General features: G+C 39.1%; 1 non-coding gene across 1 annotated transcript; it reads right to left on the reverse strand.

Annotated features, from left to right (window-relative positions):
- Positions 1–11,555: 11,555 nt before the first annotated feature.
- Positions 11,556–11,662, reverse strand: LOC141625845 (small nucleolar RNA R71). Its single transcript, XR_012535594.1, has one exon. It is a non-coding gene; the product is annotated as a small nucleolar RNA R71 (small nucleolar RNA).
- Positions 11,663–11,918: the final 256 nt, after the last annotated feature.

Below are 11,918 nucleotides of genomic sequence, written 5' to 3' on the forward strand. Positions count from 1 at the left end.
GCACGAACCCTCGCGGAAGCTCTCGCGGTGAACATCGGTAAGAAACGGACAACTTTGTTACTAGCACCCACATCCTCCACAACATTTAGTTCACCCTTTGCCTTCTTCTCTAAGCCTAAGTAATCGGCCATCTCATCCAAAACCGTGGTATAGGACTTATTCAACAAACGGAAATAGACGGTCTTATTCTCCACATTGTACTTGTAGGAACTCAGAAACTCAAGGGTAAGAAATGCATAAGACTTCTTACAAAGCCGGTTTAAACCTACTATCCCAATAACCTTAAATATATATCGAACATCGATCTCAATTCTCAACTCCTCCAGTATATTGGTATCCACATATCTTGTTGTTTTCATGGGTAAGTCCATGAGAGCAAGAAAAGCAGTTCTTTGGTTAAAATCCTCAAACCCAGTCATAGGGTATTGTGGTACCAGAGGAACAAGGGGTACACTTGCCTCACCCTTATCGTTGGCCGGGTTTGCAGGGTTCCTCTTGTTAACTCTTTATGTTCTCGACATAGCTGAAAAGATGTTATATGGATATAATAGTTGGTTTCAAAATACTTAAAACAACTCAAATTTTACGTATAAATAACGGTTAAGACGGATTTTTAACAATTAACTTACAAAATTTATCAATAAGGTGGGTGGTATCAACATAGATCGAACTTTTAAAGCATCCTAGGGTAGATTGAAGCAAGAAAAATCAATTCTTTTTATTCAAACCCTGGAAATCAGAATCAGGAAAAAGGGATTTAGGGAAGAAGTCAATCATCCTATACTCAAGTATCACAAGTAAAACGGATTTTTATCACAACTAGAAACTTTAATGCATCAGTCTAGGTATCAATTTTCAAAATTTTAGATTCACAAGGGCACTACAAAGTTTCAAAATAAACCATGAAATTAGAAGCATTACATTATGTTGGATGAGAAGTAGTTGGCAAAGCAAGAATGAAATCGTGTTTGAGACGAATTTGAACTTGAAAATCACCACAAGATATAGAAGTTTTTGGGAGAGATGTTTAAGATGGAGAGAATGTTATAAATTTAAGAATAGAGTGACTAAATTAGGTTATAGAAGTGTCGATGTTTTGGCGAGTAAGCGGCGGGTTTTAGTCACTCGGTCGAGTAAACATTATTGGGTCGAGTGCTCCCTGTGCTCGGTCGAGTGCATATTCCTTATGCTGAACATCGCTTGAAATGTTAACACTATCGTTTCTGCATTATTAGCAAAATTGTGTTCGGAGTCTAGGCTTCACCTAAAACTCGTCCCAAGGTTAGATAGTACATTATGAGTCCTAATACTGACACCTAAATGCACCGATTCCGACATAAACCTTCCTAGTCACTCCTATCACGAACTACACGTCTATCATCGTCACAAAGTCATGTCACAAATAAAACTTGTTTCATGCATCACAGGAATGCTACGATCATACCCTTAAGCATGCTTAAACATCCCACAAATCTACATATCTGTTGGGCCTGATATTTCCGCACTATGTTCAGGATAGACTTCTACTCTGGCCTGACGATTAGGACAGAAACGTTAGGGCAACTCAAGACTGGCACCAGGCATGAGAAGGCAACGGTCAAATAAGAAGATATTATTTGACCAAGTCAAGGATAATTATGGAGAATATTTCAGCATTTATACACCAATTAAGAGAGCAATTATAGAGAATATTATGTCATAAAGATCAAGCATTAATCTGGGTAATGAAGAGCATTGAAGGTGCAATCAATGGCGTCATTAAGAGGAAATATTACGCCTTAATTGTGGGGATTATCCAGCAATATGAAGACTACTATATAAGGAGGAGCCGAGATAATTCCAAGACACATTCTACTACCCTACAAGCAATACAATTACAATACTTAGATAAAATACTCTATATTGTTCCCATTTACGTTATTATTCTCCAAACATATAGGGAAACCTCTCCTGGCTTGGGGCCCGTGGTTTTTTCCCAATTAAAAGGTTTTCCACGTATAAAATCTATTGTCTTATTCGTTCATTTTATTTACTTTATTTTACTCGCATTACATCCTGCCCTACAGCCTTAGACAAGGTAGAGGAGCTAGTTAACCCTGCATCTGACTCTACCCTGACCTGATTCAGCTTCGTGCAGAATCCACCCAAAATAATTGGCGCTAGAAGGAGGACATCTCTTAACTGAAAGGGCCATTTCAGTTTCAGGGTTCCAATTTGCCCTGGCCTTCATTGGTTCAAACATGGCAGCAACCTTCCCCTTGACAAAGAAATAGAAGACAACGTCATCAAGCTTACCCTCTAGGTCATACTTTTCAAGGTTGAGCTCTTCATTCCTTTCTAAAGCCTCTTGTAGCAACTGCTTGCTGGACCCAGCCTCAACCTTGACAGCATCATGCTCAGCCTGCGCTCTCTTCAAATCAGCCTTGACAGTAACCAGGTCAGCCTCATCAAAGGAAAGCTCAGACTTCAGCGTATCAACATTAGAGTTGAGCATATTAGTCCTATCCACCAATGAAGAAGTCTGACAAGCATTGACAAGACAGGCTATCGCCGCCTGACCAGGAAAATAAGAGAAATGTTAGAAAAGAATTAGGAAAATAACCCAAAAGAAAACTCAGGATACCTCTCCCAAGTAACCAAGAGTGTTAGTCACAAGATTAAAAGCATGATCCACCAAAGAAACCGCCTTGGTAGAAGATTCAATAGGGTCCATTGACACCATTAGAAGAGAGTTAGAGTCAGCAAATTCCTGGATCATTTCCTTAGCAACTTCCAAACTATCTGCCCTAGCCTTCACCTCCCTCATAGGAGGAGGAATACTAGCCTCTTCCTGCTTCCTCTTATGAGCAATATGACTAGCCTCAACAGGAACATCGGGAATAACTAGAGCAGTTGGAATATCAATCAGGTCAATCGATTTATCAGCCTCAGTTCCAGGACCACTATTACCCTGAGAGTCTTCTTCCTTAACACGGGCAAGCCTAGCATTCAAGTCTGCCATACCAAACCTGGTACGCCTAGTAGACGACCTGGTAGCTACAAAATGAGGAACTACATTAGCAATAAAGAAGATCTATAATAAAATTAACCAATATAAAAGAGAAGCATAGAGAAAAAAAGTCTTATTGCCAGAAGTTGAGGCACCAAGAGCCTTAACAGGCATGGAAACCTTGGAAAGACCCTCTCCCTTCAGGCATCAAGGAAAATGTTCCACCCCGGAGCAAAATGGCCAATGCCTCTGCCCAGGAGGAATGGCCAGTGATGAGGCTGTCGCAACCCTATCAAAGATAAACCCGAGGGGTCTCTAACTAATGCAGCTAGGGAAGTCAGGGTCAAATCCACAGGGAGGCTATCTTGCTATGTACTTGCTAATCTAAGTCTGTCGGTGTCACAAGATTGGGGTTTTGATTGGAAACTAAACTAAAACAACGATAAATAAAGAGTCTACCAGTAAAGGAAAGAGACTAGGATTGTCGGTTCATCAATGAACGTTAAATAGTCGCAGTTAAGGTCATAGATCGGTCACATGTATCAGTCTAAGGGGCAGTGAAAAGGTCCTTCCGGTCCGCTATTCACCTAAAAATACTACTAACTTAGCTTCCGCCCTCATTAGAGTATCCTAAAGAATTGTAGCCGGTCTCACTCCTTCCAATCTTCCGATCTAGGTTAGATTTTGCCGAAAACAACTGAACAATTATGTGCATTAATCATCTAATCGTCATTAAATGCTACTTATAACAACAAAGACATGATACTAACAACAGATCTGCAAACCTAATTAGCAACTATCAACAATTCATTGATTCCCCTAAATCCTAGCAAGGGGATTAGCTACTCGTACAAATTATCATGCTAATAACAATAATTGAAATGATAACTAAACTAAACATAATGATTAAATTGAAATAACAATTAAACTAATTAAGATAAGAGAGTAAGAAAGGATAATCAACAAGAGAAATAAAGAGGAAAACAATTAAGGGAATTCCAAAGCTTAAATTAACTAAAGAGAAAGGAGAGAAAGGAGAAAAGAATTACAAGTATAGATCTGGAATAAGAAGAACAAAGCAACGTAATAGAGGTTCAAGCAGTGAAAAGTTCCGAACCCTTAACCTAATGAATGTTTTTCTCTTATATAGTAAGAGATTTTATTATCTAATAATATATTATAGCTAAATATAATAAGTCTCGACATAAATCCTGCGCGTCAAACTTGGTTTTACTCGATCGACCAACATAAAGTTAGTCGATCGAGAGATATCTTCCCCAAAAGCTCTCGATCGAACACTAAAGCGATCGAAAATAGTAAGAATCAAGGTAGTCGATCGAGAGGTTTAAAGTACTCGATCGAACACATAATGTACTCTATCGAACACTAAAGTACTCGATCGAGTGGTTTCAGCGCGTAATTCCTGCTTCGCGCACTGAACTTCAAACGGCCGCCATTTCTTCATTACTTGTCTTAATCAAGCGATTTTCATGGCGTTGGAAAGCTAAGAGGATAATTTTTCATCTCCAATTAGAATCACCTGATTATCATTTGAATAACTCGAGATATGGTCCTTCAAATAACGTACTGGTTATATGAAGCTCTTCCTTTGCTCGCTTAGCTACCTTACTTCTACGCGCATCACAAATTAGTAGTTTCCAAGCTCCGACTTGACCCATCTCCTAAATGCATGTATAGGGACATGTTCTAAGCTTTCTTCCGCTTCTCTCTGGTTCATACCTGCAAATAATACAAGACAAACCAAAGTAGACTATTCGGGGGACATTTGTAGCTAAACACTACACAAAATGCATAGAAATGCGTGCAAATACGGTACAAAAAGTCTATATAAAATACCCTAATCAAAACCCTAATGACAGGCGATTTTAAGACGACCAAAAAGATGAATTTCTGCCATTGTTAGGGCTTGATTCCTCTTCATTATGGCTCGTAATTCTGCAACTAAATCAAGGAAAAAGCAATCTGCTAGTAGCAAACGTCCAAGTTCTAAAAAGAAAGCAAGTAATAGCTGTAATGGAGGAGGAAAACAGGGGCCTTCTGATGATGAAGTGTTACGTACTAAGCCCATGCATGAAGTCAATGGGGTTCCTGGCCTATCTTTTGATGATGCTGAGGAGCCAACAGAGAATGTTCAATGGATAACAACACGTGGTAAGAAGCCTGTTGATAATACTTTGAATGTTCAAAATATAGTAGAGACCCCTGATAAGATACATGTACCCATGCCTGTTCTGGATGAGAACATATTGCAATTTTCTGCTGAGGATGTACATGAGGAGGTTGACTATTGGAATCAGGCAGTTGTATGTTTTGTCCTAGGTGCAAATCCACCATGGGAGGTCTTGGAGGGATTTATTTATCGAATTTGGAGTAAGTATGGGATTGATAAGATTTCTTTCTTACCTAATGGGATTTTTCTAGTAAGATTTAACTCAATGCAACATAAAGAAGAAGTCCTTAAAGCAGGATATCACATGTTTGATAATAAACCATTAGTGGTTAAACCATGGCAGAGTGATGTGGATCTTCTCAAGGAGGAGATAAAAGTGGTGCCTGCTTGGGTAAGATTATATGGTCTACCTCTAAAATTTTGGGGAAAGTGCCTACCTAAAATAGCTGCTTTGGTAGGGCCTTTTGTTAGGACTGATCAACCTACTGAAGCAAAAATCAGACTGGGATATGCACGAGTGATGGTGGAATTGAAAGTGGGAAATAAGTTCCCAAATAGTGTGCAGTTTAAAGATGAGAATGGTAATCTCCTGAAGGTTAAAGTGGAGTATGATTGGAAGCCTAGTATATGTCTGAAGTGCAAAGGCATGGGGCATGAAACTATTGAATGCATAAAGACTCAATCAAAGAAACCAACACAGCCTGTGGTTAGAAAGGAATGGATACCTATGCCAAAGGTTGCATCAAAACTTTCAGAGACTGAATTCCCTGTTCTATCAAGTCCAATTACTCCAGGACGCCCTATACAGCAACCTGAGGAGAAAGGTGACAGTGACTCTGAAGATGAAATAATAGATTTGGATGCAATTGAACAGCAACAGAGTAGTGCCAAGCAAACTGGTGACCCTCCCAACCAACCTGTGTCTCATGAATAACATTGGTTTTTGGAATGTACGGGGTCCTAATAATGTAAATAAACAGAAAGTAGTTAAAATTTTTATGAATAATCAGAAGGTAGGCCTCTTTGGCTTACTTGAGACTAAAATAAATGGTGGCAATGTGACTAATATAGCTCTCAATCTGTTTGATGGTTGGTGTGTTACCACTAATAGTCATACTCATAAGGCTGGAAGGGTGTGGATGTTATGGCAACCACAATTATTTGATGTTCATGTTCTGGAGTATAACCCTCAGTTTGTTCATGCTCAAATTACTGTTAAAGTCAGTGGGAAAAGCTTTCTTTGAACTTTGATTTATGCTTTTAATGAGGGGAAGGATAGAATTGATTTGTGGAGGTGTTTGAATAAGTTTGCTACTACCTGCACTGGACCATGGGCTCTAGCTGGAGATTTTAATACTGTTCTAAATCCTGAAGAAAGACTAGGAGGGCAGACTAGAGATGAGGATATGGATGATTTTGTTGATTGTATGAATGCTTGTGGGATGATTGATATACAGGCTACAAGAGCATTCTATACCTGGACGAATAAGCAAGATGCTGAACATAGAAAATATAGTAGACTGGATAGATTTTTAGTAAATAATGATTGGCTAAGTGTGTATCTAGAAATGGTGGGTCACTTCCACCCTGAGGGACTCCTTGATCACAATCCTTGTGTTGTTTCTAATAAGCAGCTGGTTGCCACAAAGTTTAGGAGCTTCAAATACTTTAATATGTGGGGGAGTGCAGCTGGTTTTATTCCTAGGATCAAGGAAGTATGGGATAGTACTGTGAATGGCACACGAATGTTTTGCATTGTTAAGAAGCTGAAAGGATTAAAGAATGTGTTAAAAGGTCTGAACAAGGAATGTTATTCTGATATTGAAGTCAAGACTGATGAGGCAGAACTGAACTTAGCTGAGATTCAGAGTCAACTTATGGGTGATCCTATGAATTCTTTTCTTATCACTAGGGAGAAGGAAGCTATGGAGAATCTTAGAGAATTGACTAAGGCCAAATATAGTTTTCTTCAACAGAAAGCTAAGATTAAATGGACTGATGATGGGGATATCAATTCAGCTTATTTTCATGCCAGCATAAGGAGAAGGTGCATCAGGAATACTATTATACAGATTGAGGATCAGCAAGGGAATCTATGTACTGACAGTCAGAGTATTCAGGATGCCTTCTTAGAGTATTATAATGGACTACTTGGCAGTAGAAAGGAAACTGAGCATGTGAGGCCTGCAGTCCTTGAGTTTGGGAAATTTTGTACAGAGGAGCACATCTCTATTCTGAATAAGCCAGTGCTTTATGAGGAGGTTAAACAGGTGGTCTTTTCCATTCCTATTGATAAAGCCCCTGGTCCAGATGGATATTCAAGTGGTTTTTTTAGGGACTCCTGGGATTTGGTTGGACGTGATGTGGTTGAGGCTGTTCAAGATTTTTTCAATACAGGTCAACTGTTAACTCAACTGAATGCAACAAACATAAGCTTGATTCCTAAGTGTGAGAGACCTACATTAGTTAAGCAGTTCAGACCCATTGCCTGCTGCAATGTCCTTTACAAGGTTATCTCTAAACTTCTATGCAATAGGCTTGCACTGGTGTTGCCTGATCTTATCGATGAAAGTCAAGGGGCATTTGTACAAGGTAGGTCCATTATTGAGAATTTTCTGATATGCCAGGATATAGTACATCAATACTCTAGGAAAAATGTCTCTCCCAGATGTTTATTCAAAGTTGACTTGCAAAAAGCCTATGATACTGTAGAATGGGATTTTGTGGCACAATTTCTGGTTGGACTGAAGTTTCCTACCAAATTTATTGACCTCCTGATGGCATGCATAACAACAACTTCCTATACCTTGGTCTTGAATGGAAGTAACTTTGGGTATTTCAAGGGTAAGAGGGGACTCAGGCAGGGTGACCCAGTTTCTCCTCTTATTTTTACTACTTGTATGGATTATTTGACAAGGCTCATTGCATATGCCACATCCAGATAGCCATTTCATTATCACCCACAGTGCAAAGGAATTAAGCTAACTCACCTCATGTTTGCTGATGATCTTCTGATGTTTTGCAAAGGAGATGTCCCTTCTATCCTCCTCCTTGTTAGAGCTTTTACTTCTTTTTCTAATGCATCAGGCCTGCAGATGAACAATACAAAGTCAGAAATCTTTTTTAATGGTATGAATATGGATTTGCAGACTGATATTCTATCAGTCACTGGATTTCAGGAAGGAAAAATGCCTTTTAGGTACTTAGGGGTTCCAATTCAGCCAGGAAAAGTATCAAAAAAAGAATGCAGCAGTCTTGTGGAGAAAATGGTGATAAGAATCAGAAGTATTAGTGCTAAAAGCTATCCTATGCTGGTAGGGTTGTCCTTATAAATTCAGTTCTTAACACTTTGTATAACTACTAGGCTACAATGTTTGTCATTCCTAAAGCTGCTATTAAGAGAGTTGAGGCTATATGCATGAACTTCCTGTGGGATAGTTCCACTGAATACCATAGAGTTCCTTTAGTGGGTTGGGACAGAGTAACCATGTCAAAATCTGCAGGAGGACTTGGGATTAAAAAAGCCAGTACTTGGAACATTGCTCCAGTTGGAAAACTGGTGAATTGGATATATGTGAAGGCTGACAGGCTCTGGATTAAGTGGATAGATAGTGTTTATCTCAAAGGAGCAAACTGGAATGATTATACACCTGCAAATGACTCTACATGGACTTGGAAGACTATATGTAAGGTGAAGGAGCAGCTTAAGAATGGGTTCATTGACAATTGCTGGGCTCCTCATCAAAAAGGTTATATAATTGGCAATGGATATGAATGGCTAATGGGAACAACTCCTACTCAGGATTGGGCAAAAATAGTATGGAATGAATGGAATGTGACCAAACATTCTTTCAATTCCTGGCTGAAAATGCAGGGTGGCCTGAATACTAAAGCTAAACTCTTTACTTATGGATGTTGTTGATGTGACCATAATTAGCGCATATTTAGCCCCCGAATTAGCCTTGTTCCCATGCTTTTTAGTGCATATTTGGGTCATTTATTGTCTTTAGTTCTTTATTTTGCATATTCTTTGAGATTTTGATCCCTTGGTAGGAAAGGAGTGCAAATCTTGCATTTTCATGGCAAAATGAGACTAAATTGATTGAATTCAATGACCAAGCATCAAGGAGAGACAAGATTAGAAGGCCTTTGTACATATGATAGTAGATGAGCAATGTTGAGAAAGGATCCTTGCATCCCCGAGGAAATCCCCAAGGATTTTATGAAGAAAAGGGAAGAAAAGAAGAAGAAACAATGCTGAGCTACAATCCGAGCGGATTGCCTTGAATTCGTCTGTCCTCCACAGCACAATCCGTGCGTCTTCTGCTAAAGACGCCCGGTTAAGCAGCCACCAGAATCCGCTCGGATTCCCTTGAAGACGCCCGTCTTCCCCTGCTACAATCTGCCCGTCCCGACACCAATACGCCCGGATTCCAGCCCAGCACGAATTCGTCTCTTCATGCATCAAAGAAAGAAGCCCTTCCTTCGAAAAATACCGGCTTCTCCCTGCTCAATCTAAAAAGTGTAATTACTAGTTTATCCCTTAGTTAACCCTAATGCATCCACCTAATTTCCACTATAAATACCCCATTAGTCTAATTAGAAGAGCATGTTATTCTTATCAATTATTAGAGTAGTTAATATCAATCAAATCTCTCTTTAGTATTGTAATCAACAATTAATCAAGTTTTAATACAAGTTTTATTTCCTTAATCTCTCTTTTGTTCATCCTTTATTTTGGGTAATTGAAGATTATTTGGGTTATTATTGGGAGATTGACAACCTCTCAATCAAGCATCAAGTACTTTTATTCTTTGCTTTATTATTGGAATCATTAGTAGGTATAATTCTCTTAATCTCTTTTTAATTATTGTTAATTACTTTCATTTGTTCATCATGTTTCCTTTTGTTGGTATGATTGACAACCTTGCTAGCATGATCAACATGATAATGAGTGAGTAGTGACCTAGCTAGGGTTAATGGGTAATTAGGGGAAACCAACATGTGGAATGATTCATGCTTAAATTAATATGCTTTCATGGTTTATTTGCTTGCTTGTTTTGATCTCAACTCATGCACATGTTATGTTTGATGAAATGCGAGCCTATGAATCCTTGCATTTTTTACCCATCACCTATCTTTTCAATGAGACTTGTAAGACATAAACCAACTCGAGTCTCATTAGACCATGCATGTTGTTGAGTAGGGAAGACTAAGTCGACTTGTAGGTGTTATACAATCTAATCGATTCGGCTCCGAGACCCAAACTCTCCTAGGATTGCAAGATATAACCCAACTCAATCCATCACAACAATAATTGCTTGCTTATAATTTGAGAACATGTTTGTATGATCAATTCCCATGATTCCCCTATGACTCCATGACACCCTAGTGCTTTACAACCCTTTTAATTCATCTTGCTTATTTATTTTCATTGCTATTGAGTTAGTGACCTTCTACATCAACCCAAATTGTGACACCCCTAAGACACTACTAGTTTCAATAGAAATCTCATCTCAATTCCCGTCCCTTGGGATCCGACCTTTACTTGCCTCTTTACTAATTGTAGAGTTGTTTGTGAAGTTATAAATTGTGTTTTGATTCGGACGTGACCCAACGACAACATCTATTCAATTGTGAACACGAAACGGACCGATCAAAAATGGCGCCGTTGCAGGGGACGGTGTTAACTTGATTTAGATTTTCTTATATTGTTATTAGTTGTGTCTTTATTTGCCTTGGGGAAGTAAAACTCCTCAAGGTTTGTTCTAATTGTTTTCGAGTTGTTTGATATTTTGCATGTCTAGAAGGTCACAAGGTGATTTGTTACCTTTTGATCGTGAAATTGAAAGAACCTTGACAAACAATAGGAGATTTGCTAGGAGGAATTTGAGAGGTATTAGTGAGGTTGTGGATACTCAACCAACTATTGAGTTCATCAACCCTTTTGCAAGAGAAGGTGAGGAGAACCCAACACAAAATACCCCACAAAATCAACCTACAATGCCTAAGTTTTCATCACATTCCGTACCCACCGAGGAGAACCTACCAAATGGTACTCCCACACCACAACATTTGACCGGAAATTTTATTGCCAAATCCGCCTTTATCCAATTAGTCGAAAGGAGCCAATTTGGGGGGATGCCTAGTGAAGACCCTCATTCTCATATGGAAACCTTTTGTGACTATTGTGATGCGATTTCTCAAACCGATGTGACTCAAGACCAAATTCGATGGGTCTTATTTCCTTTTTCTCTAATTGGCACCGCGAAACAATGGTTGAAGGGCCTTGATAAGGCCACTCTCGGAATTGTTTCTTGGAAGAAGTTGGCTCTAGCTTTCTACAAAAAGTTCTACCCACCGGAAAAGACTAACATGCTAAGAGCTCAAATTACAAGTTTTAAGCAAAGGGATGAAGAATCTTTGTATGAAGCTTGGGAGCGGTTCAAGGGAATTTGTCGCTCATGTCCTCACCATGGACTTAGCGAGTGGTTCTTGGTACAACAATTTTGGAACGGTCTATATGAAGATTCAAGGAACATTCTTAACATGGGATCAAATGGAATGTTCACCGAAGTTGATGACAATCAAACATGGAACAAGATTGAGGAAATGGCGGTCCATAACTCACAATATAGTAGACCTCGCAAGGCTACTAGAGGAGGAAGGCATGAAGTGGACTCCGTTACTCAATTGGGTGCTCAACTTACTGCTCACATTGACACAATCAATTTGAAG

Source organism: Silene latifolia, chromosome X (genome assembly GCF_048544455.1).
Source record: "Silene latifolia isolate original U9 population chromosome X, ASM4854445v1, whole genome shotgun sequence".
Classification (NCBI taxonomy): domain Eukaryota; kingdom Viridiplantae; phylum Streptophyta; class Magnoliopsida; order Caryophyllales; family Caryophyllaceae; genus Silene; species Silene latifolia.